Source organism: Leptodactylus fuscus, chromosome 5 (genome assembly GCF_031893055.1).
Source record: "Leptodactylus fuscus isolate aLepFus1 chromosome 5, aLepFus1.hap2, whole genome shotgun sequence".
In the NCBI taxonomy this organism is placed as follows: domain Eukaryota; kingdom Metazoa; phylum Chordata; class Amphibia; order Anura; family Leptodactylidae; genus Leptodactylus; species Leptodactylus fuscus.
The window spans coordinates 89,163,167-89,173,062 of record NC_134269.1 but is presented as its reverse complement, the minus strand read 5'-3'; the positions used below and the strand labels follow the sequence as shown (position 1 = coordinate 89,173,062).

The 9,896-nt window shown below is 39.0% G+C and overlaps 1 long non-coding RNA gene across 1 annotated transcript; it reads right to left on the bottom strand.

The window, feature by feature from the left end:
- Positions 1–2,020: 2,020 nt before the first annotated feature.
- LOC142204901 (uncharacterized) lies at positions 2,021–6,627 on the bottom strand. Its single transcript, XR_012716160.1, has 3 exons — positions 6,521–6,627; positions 5,622–5,686; positions 2,021–2,081 (listed from the first exon to the last, which is right to left on the bottom strand). It is a non-coding gene; the product is annotated as an uncharacterized LOC142204901 (long non-coding RNA).
- Between the last annotated feature and the right edge of the window lie 3,269 nt (positions 6,628–9,896).

Genomic DNA, 9,896 nt, shown 5'->3' with positions numbered 1-9,896 from the left:
TGCAAGTTGATCTCCTATTTGAATCTCCTCTGAAGAGTGGCATCATGGGCTACTCAAAACAACTCTCAAATGATCTGAAAACAAAGATTGTTCAACATAGTTGTTCAGGGGAAGGATACAAAACGTTGTCTCAGAGATTTAACCTGTCAGTTTCCACTGTGAGGAACATAGTAAGGAAATGGAAGACCACAGGGACAGTTCTTGTTAAGCCCAGAAGTGGCAGGCCAAGAAAAATATCAGAAAGGCAGAGAAGAAGAATGGTGAGAACAGTCAAGGACAATCCACAGACCACCTCCAAAGAGCTGCAGCATCATCTTGCTGCAGATGGTGTCACTGTGCATCGGTCAACTATACAGCGCACTTTGCACAAATAGAAGCTGTATGGGAGAGTGATGAGAAAGAAGCCGTTTCTGCACGTACGCCACAAATAGAGTTGCCTGAGGTATGAAAAAGCACATTTGGACAAGGCAGCTTCATTTTGGAAACAAAAATTGAGTTGTTTGGTTATAAAAAAAGGCGTTATGCATGGCGTCCAAAAAGAAACAGCATTCCAAGAAAAACACATGCTACCCACTGTAAAATTTGGTGGAGGTTCCATCATGCTTTGGGGCTGTGTGGCCAATGCCGGCATCGGGAATCTTGTTAAAGTTGAGAGTCGCATGGATTCCACTCAGTATCAGCAGATTCTTGAGAATAATGTTCAAGAATCAGTGACGAAGTTGAAGTTACGCCGGGGATGGATATTTCAGCAAGACAATGATCCAAAACACTTCTCCAAATCCTCAGGCATTCATGCAGAGGAACAATTACAATGTTCTGGAATGGCCATCCCAGACCCCAGACCTGAATATCATTGAACATCTGTGGGATGATTTGAAGCGGGCTGTCCATGCTCGGCGACCATCTAACTTAACTGAACTTGAATTGTTTGTCCAAAATACCTTTATCCAGGATCCAGGAACTGATTAAAAGCTACAGGAAGCGACTAGAGGCTGTTATCTTTGCAAAAGGAGGATCTACTAAATATTAATGTCACTTTTCTGTTGAGGTGCCCATACTTTTGCACCGGTCAAATTTTGGTTTAATGCATATTGCACATTTTCTGTTAGTACAATAAACCTCATTTCAATCCTGAAATATTACTGTGTCCATCAGTTATTAGATATATCAAACTGAAATGGCTGCTGCAAACACCAAAATATTTAGAACTAAAAATGATTAAGATTAATAGGGGTGCCCAAACTTTTTCATAGGACTGTATGTGCAAGGGCTACTATGGGGCATAATGCTATGTGCAGGGGCTACTATGGGGCATAATACTATGCGCAGGGGACACTATGGGGCATAACAGTGTGTGCAAGAATGTGGTTTATGCAAGAGGGGTTGGGGGACACTTGTCAAATGTTTGCCTTGGGGCCCTGCCATTTCTAGTTACGTCACTGGATACGACCATGAATGCAGAAACTTTCTATGGTCTGGGATTTGTCAGAAATCCAGCTGTCATTTCCTTATTGTAGCTAGGTTATGCAGTACTTTCATGCATGTGGTATTCCTGTCTGATAATACTGCCACAATAAGGAAATCATGTCTAGTTTTCTGACAAGTCCAAGACTATAGAATACTTCCTGCATTCATGTTCATATCCATTGGCAACTAACCAAGACAAAAGCACTGAGTCAGCACTGAGATGGTTAGAGAAAGTCTTTAAAACTCTGCAAAATTTTTACTTACAACTTTTAATGTCTACAAATGTAAATATTGTGCAATTTTACTGGACAATTGAACATCTTCTGTGATATCCCTTTGGTGTATACTGTATCATTAATTGAATAGGTTATATTAGTTTGTTGAGAAGGATGAGTGTGCCTTTTCCTGCAACTGAATTCAGACTGCCGACAATTATTCACAAATTTAAAACAGTCTTATATTATAACTTACCATTAACAGACAGACTTGCTATTCGTAAGATATTGGTTAAATTAGTATTTGCTAGAAGACCTGTTAGCACTGAAGAACTTTCCACAAATGTTGTATAATTTTGCTTGTACTCGATAACTGCGGCTGCAAATCCGCTATCACTCCTAAAGGAAGGTATGCAGAGAACAGTCACAGGATGTCACTACAATATTAGGATTCATGCACTATTGTTCATGCTTAAGAGGGTTATTAAAACTTTCTCTTGCTGTGCACCAATTTTATGGAACCATTTTATGGTTCAATATATGAAAAATGGAACAAACCCTAAAATACTTAATGGTAAAAAGAAAACATAACCTATTCATAGTTATATTTAACAATCAACAATCATAGGAAAATAAATCCTTTCTTTGTAATTTTGTTTCAGCTCCAATGAACATTAGATTGGCTTTGGAGATGTGCGAACAATCAAACATATAGAGAGGAATGGAGGGGTGGATTCCAAGCTGCAGTGCCTAATCACCAATGGTGTGAGGAAATGTACCAAGGACTGTAAAGAAGGACCGCACTTCACCCATCAGAGTTAGCTTAACTTCATATAATTTATTAAGTTTCACACACAACGCGTTTCGAGTTGTAAGACTCTTTTTCAAGTGCAAAAGAACTGTTAAAATATCAAAATAAGATACAGAAATACACACATCTCAGCAAGACCAGTGGATGCAAAATTGTATACAAAGTTGAATATTGAACTAGTTAAGTTAATCATGTCACAGGTAGGGTGATAAATCGTTAGGTATGAGACTCACTATCCATTGGTGGTATCAGTGGTTCTAATACTTGAGTGGTTGGGGTAGGTGTACAGAACAAGAGAAAATGGATAAGTGGATATAATTGCAACAGTGATATATTAAGGATTGGCTTGATCAGCCAGCAGTAGCTGGTGGTCGAGTCTCACTCAAGGATCTAAATAGATTTGTTTAGGGAGTTGGAAGTACCACCACTTTTGGGAATACGTGAAATGCACTACAAACTGATTTGAAACCTGATATAGAAACTACTACAGGGGGGAGCTTTGACTGAACCTGAAAACCATCTTGAACCTAGCCACCCCAGCACCTCCTCCTCTCCAGATGCTCTACTGAATGTTACCACCTCGGACATTTTCGAAGATTCCCTCTATGGAACTCCACTTTCTTCCTCTCAGATTAGCCAATTGTTGGAGACCACCCAACCCCACACTCCTGTACGGACCCCTTACATCGAATTCCCCACAGTTATCACTCCCATTTCCATCCACATCCATGAGGATGCAAGTTACACTAAAATCTCTGACTTCGTCGTTTTAGACGTAGGAGAGGCTGCAGAGGCGGGAGGAGGCACAAGACTGGAATAGGAACCCACCCTGAGCCCCAGCCCCAAACGAAACTGGATATAGGAAACAACATATTTAACCTCTTGGATTACAAACTGACAGAGGCTGAGATTATCCTCCTGGCCAGAGGACTATCCTTTTGTCCCGACCAGAAGCTAGACGAATTGCAACTATTCATAGACCTGATGAAATGCGGTTAGCATGAAACGATCGTCGCTGTTGTAAATGTTACCATCCTCTCCCCGCTGTACCGATCTTTTAGAAGATTTTCAATAAAGGAGTTTTTGGTTTTATACATGTCTGCTTGGGTGAGTGCCCTGATCGTTTTTCTTTATTCTTGTGGACTTTATGCTGTTTTGTGCAGTGAGCACCACCTTGATTTAAAGGAGCTACATGTTTGCCTGACATATATGCGTTGTTGGTTGTCCTACCGGTTTAAGAAGAAGCCTGTCCAGAATTTAAGTGGTGCCATTCTCTTTTTTCTTGATAATTTCTGTATCTTATGTTTATATTTTAACAGTTCTTTTTACTTTAAAAAGAGTCTTACGACTCGAAACACGTTGTGTGTGAACCTTAATAAATTATATGAAGTTAAGCTAACTCTGACAGGTGAAGCGCGGTCCTTCTTTACGGTCCTTAGTACACACAAAATTTTTTCTAGGTACCATGTCGGAACAGCCTTAAGAAAGGCTATTGTCTCCTACCTTTCGTCGTCTTCTCCGTGGCGCTGTTCACCTACAATCCTAGTTCTTGTCGGTATACAAATTAGCTCTCTCGCAGCACTATGGAAGGGCCCTAGCACTCAAAAAGCACTGGGGGGCGTCCCCAATGCTGCGAGAGAACTCTCTCCAGTGCTGCCTCCATCTTCATCTGCAGCGTTCTCTTCAGCCTCTTCTTCCAAGGATGGCTTGTAACTTCTAGGCCTCGGGACTTGGACAGAGTAGACTGCGCATGCCCACAGGCCACGAGAAAATGGCCGCCTGCACAGTATTGTAAGCGGCCATTTTATCGTGGCCTGTGGGCATACGCAGTCTGCTCTAGAAGTTACTAGCCACCGCCAGAAGAAGAGGCTGAAGATGACGCTGCTGACGAAGATGGAGGCGGCACTGGAGAGAGTTTTCTTGCAGTATTGGAGACACCCCAAGTGCTGTTTGAGCACTGGGGACCGCCCCCAGTGCTGCAAGAGAGCTAATTTGCATACCAACAAGTATCGGGATTGTAGGTGAATGGCGGCGCGGAGAAAACAATGAAAGGTAGGAGAAGAATAGCCTTTTTTTAAGGCTATTCTGACATGGTACCTAGAAAAAATTTTGTGTGCGTGATAGGATCGCTTTAAAGAGGACCTGTCACAAGATCTAAAAAAGCCTAGTGACATAAATCATCTTATAGGCACTGTCACCTTGAGTGTTTTGGTGTTTTTCTAATCTAAATCCATTCAGCCATTTCAAAAATATTAGCCCTGTCAACGATGATGTTGTTACGGGTATACTAATAGGGAACTAGCAGGGATTATATCTTTGAAATGGCTGAATGGATTTGGATAAACAAAACAGCAAAATGCTGAAGGCGACAGCATCTATCAGATGATGTTTGTCATTGAGCTTTTCAGATCTGGTGACAGGTCCTCTTTAATACATTTTATGCTAATAAATCCATTTTGTCCCCAATACTTCCGAATCCCCCCCCCTTAGCCTTAGTGTCCATATAATTTCTGTTTCTGTTATATAACAAGGTGAGAGTGAAGGAATTGGGAAATAAGAGTATCCAACTGAATTTTTCCAGACAATTTTTCTGTTGCTACAACATAGCAATATTAGGCCATCTCTAAAGGTGTGGAACCAGTACTATTAAAAAGATTTTCCATGCAAATGAGAGGTATGACCTATGCTTAGGATAGGTCATCAATATCAGTAGGGGTCCAACAACCAGAAGAGCAGAGGAGGATGCATATTCCTCTGTTCTTAAGTTACTGAAGCTTAGTTCCTACACAAGTGTACAGGAGCTATGGCTCCATTCTCTGTATAGCAGCTACAGGAAACAGCTGATCGGTAGGGTCCTGGGTTTCAGACTCTGTAATCTGATATTGATGGCCTCTCTGAAGGACTTAAACCCATTTAAGTCCTTCATTACCCTTAAAGTCCCTTGGCATAAGAAAATTCTCTAGAAACAGTCAAGACTCCTGACCGAGATGATCGAGAGGAAATTATGTCAAGCATTTAGGTGCAGGTTTTGTAAACACTGATGGCTATTCTGTAAAGATAATAATATGCAATGCATATTAAGTATGATCATCGACATCTTGCATGTTTCACTTTGATTTTCTCCTTACGTGAAGGACACTGATGGTGGATCCTGTAAACTGTTGCTGTAGTACTTCCTTAATTCTGGTGTTAGCTGAAAATAAACAGAGTGGCAATGTATCACTAGATGTTTTTATAGTTTGCTTTGACAATGTAATCACATTCTATTGTTATTGTATTACAGGGATTCTATCATTAGAATCCCTTTTTTAGCTATATCCACGTAGCTGGGTGGGCGCAGTCGGCCATTTTCCTGTGGCCATACAGGAGAAAAGAGGAGGAGGCGGAGAACAAGAAGAAGGCAGCGCTGGAGTGTTTTCTCACAGCACAGGGGACGCCCCCAGTGCTGTGAGAAAACTCAATACCGTAATGAAGAAACCGAGAATATATACTGAATAGCAGCGCGGAGAAGACTTCTAAAGGTAGGGGAAGAATAGCCTTTCTTAGGACTATTCCAATGTGGGTTTAGGTAAAAATGGGATTTTAATGATAGAATCCCTTTAAGTGGCCAAATTTTCTGTTTAACTAGAGGCAGGCATATGCATTTACAGTATGTAGCTGATTGTGAATTATGTTTAGTGTTAGGAGTACTTTATATAAAATTGTATGTACAGCTGCGGGAGTAGAAATAAAACATAACTTTTATTTTTTAATACATTAAAATTGTGCCCATTATAGCATAAAATATTCCAATAGGGAGATTCACTAACCAGTAAAGAGATTAGGTAGATATGGCTTCTATCTTATTATTAGATAAAGTAAGAATACCCGTCTGTGAATTGATTTACATAGAATTGGTGGTACATACATGCACATAACTATTAATAAAAAGACACATTTTATTTCGGTAACAAAATTTGAATAATTGCATAAATTATTTTCTATTGCTAATCATTAGATAAATGTACTGTGGTATTACTGTACATACCAAGCTCAAGACTGTGTTTTGGAGTTGAGTGGCATCAGATGATGAAGCATTAGATAGACTTGATGTGTAGTATTGTAAGAGTGTGGCTGTCACTTTAACACCCACTGAAAAATTTACAAATAAAAACAAATTTAAAGGCATTATAGAATTTTTAGGTAGAAATAGTTTAATAAATAGGAATAATATCTCCAGCAATCTCCAGCAGCAATCTCCACAGAAGTAAATGGAGCATAGGTCATTCAATAGCTTAGCCTAACCTGTAAATAGTGGGCCCCTATTAGGGAGAGTCAAGAAGGCTTACAACCATTTGATACTTTCGCAACATCTGCCATACAATTTATGATGGATGTCAGGTGATTAAATATAGAAGCTACTATGGAGCTGAACAGCCACCAAGGATGCCGAAACTCTACTGTATTATATATTATAGATTTGGCGGCAATGCCCGTGATCCATGCCTGAACTGATTGTGGGCATTAATCCTCTTGATACCTTAGTCAAAGGTAACTGAGGTATCATTTTGCTGCCATTTTGGTATGTATCATTGTCACCCAGAATGAGATCTGAGGACAGCGATCCATTAGCATCACAGCCAGGAGTCTATTGACGATTTGTTTGGTATAGATTTCTATTACAAGCTGTGCTGTGGATAGTGATTTTACAATGTATTGCAGTGCATTGTATTAGAGATCACACCCCCTGTAGTTCAAATGGTCTTAGGGTTTAAAATAAAAGTAAAAAATAAATTTAAAAAAAGTTAAAAAAAAAAAATAAAAGTTTAAATCACTTCCTTTCCCTAGTTCACAAATAAAAATAAATACACTGTATAAAACACATACACATTAGGTATCCCTGCATCTTAAAATTCTAGGTCTACAAACTTAAAAATATTTTTCCCAAACAATGAAAGTAGCGGGAAAAAAATTAAAATAGCTGAACCGTCATTTTTTCACATTGTTTCGCCCCTCATTCAAATTTTGACTAAAAAAAATTAAAAATAATCTTATAATCTAAAAATAATCTTATATCCCTGTAATAATACCAACACATAGACTACAGATGACATGTCATTTTGTCTGTATAGTAAAAATACTGTAAAATTGAAGACTGTATGAAAGTCCCACAAACACAGTTTTTATTGAATCCACCCCATTCTGAATCTTTTTCCAGCTTCCCAGTAGATTGTATGGAATATTAAATGGTACCATTATGAAGAGCAATTTGTGCAAAAAGCCTTTATACAACTCTGTAAACGTAACAGCAAAAATGTTATGGGTTTTGGAAGACTGGCAGCAAAAAAAAAGAAAACGTAAAATGAAAAATGGCTGTAAAAATGGTGGTTTCAGCATCACATTTTGAAGTTTTGCTCTCTTCTAGCTCAAAAAACAAACAGAAAAACAGGGGTAAAATGAGGACCAAATGGAAATTCTGTGGGAAATCCTGCTGCGGTTTGCAATGTCTGAGGAAGGTCTTTGTTGACCGAAACATCACATAAAGTAATTGGATCATATCTAGAGTGTTTATTTTTGCTAAGCAGTTTGCAAAAGAACTGTCACTTATAATAATATTCTTTCCTGGGGGACTATCATCCCAAACATACAGCTGGATGTTTTTTTACCTGCAGGTTGTAGTACTAAGAGATCCAGAGTAACATTTCTTGCTGAGAAATTCTTTGAATTAGTTATTATCTGTTTATTGACAGTTGCTTGGTTTATATCATAACTTGAAAAGTACAAGTCAACTAAAGCCATGATTTGTAGGGGGTCACTTCTGTGGATTATAAATGCATGAGAGGTAGGGAGAGTATTAGTGTCAATGATAAAAAAAAATCAAATAAATAACACCAATAACTACACATTCCATAGTAATGAATTATTTATAGATTTAGAAATCAGCTGGTACATATTACAAAATGATGTAATTTATAAATATATATATATATGTCATAAATGTAATACAAATCTGGAAAAACAGCTACTTACGTGAAGCTGGTAACTACTGGTTCTACCAGCTGGGAACTGTTAAATATTTCCTTAAACTGCAGAAAAAAGAAAAATGAGGCACATGTATTTATATGTATTTATCTCCTCTTATAACACATCTCCAGCCTGCTAAACTGCTCAGTTCACTGACAGGTTAGTGCTCAAAACAGATCACGTTACATTGAAGTCTATGGAGAAGGGATGGAGAAAGAGGAGCCCGGTGAATGAGAAACACAAATACATTTTGCCTCAGGTAACAGTAAGGGTCCATTCACATGGTGTAATTTTATACTGATTTTGAGGCGGAGGGGGCAACCTTATAATTGCTGAGGAAACTGAAATACTAAATTAAGGCATATACTAGTGATAAAGGTTTCTCAGGGGATAACATATGTATAAAGTCCTATGCAGTGGTCTACATTGCCAATAGAAATACCCATCACCTCAGGGGAAATTGTTACACTCTGTGCAAATGATTCCATTATAGCAAAAATTGTCAGAGATAACAGGCATCCCGGCCAGGTGCCATTTACTTGGTAGACTTTGGATAGAGAGCCCAGTGTGAACATCTGAGCAGAGGGGAAGGAACATAATGCCATAATAGCCCGTATCAAAAATATGTGGAAATCAACACTGTCAAAACCTTCCTTACGTGGCCTCAATGAATGTGATCGAACGCCTTCTCCTCATCCAGAAATAGGAGCAGAGAAGGCATCTGACTAGAATGCGTCACATTCAGAATGTTCAGTATACAACACATTCCTTCTGATGATTGACAGCCCTTAGTGAAACCAACTTGATCGTTGCAATGATCATTCTGGGTGATAATAGACTTTACCTCTTGACATGCCTACAGTGTTTTTCACTCCTATGACAATGCCATTTTTATTTTTTTTTTATTAGGGACTGAAGCCACCAGAATGGATGGGAATTGTTTGTGTGTCAGTCTATGCACTTCCTCCAACTGGAGATGTGTCTTTTGGACACATAGAATATCTGCCCTTAATTGCTCTGCGTCCTTCTATAGCATTGTATGGGGAAATGAATCCTTTAACATTATAAGAAACTATATAAAATACCATGGTGAGGTCGAGCAACAAAAGAAGAGTGCTGGTTAGGCCACATCTGCAAAGCTATCCATAGGATTAACTGCAATAGCTGAGATACCTATATCATCCGGATCAGGGTGTATCGTATGAAGTGTAGGCATGGAGTGTAGACAATCATAACATGAAACAAGGAGCACAATGTTCCATAAGCAAAACAACATGCATGTAAGAAGGGTATGGATACTGCACAGGTTCGTGCTGTCAGAGGGGACAGAGCAAAAATGTATCATGGCTAAACTCGGCTGATAGTAACAACATTAACAAACTTGCCAGCAAAGTTTATGG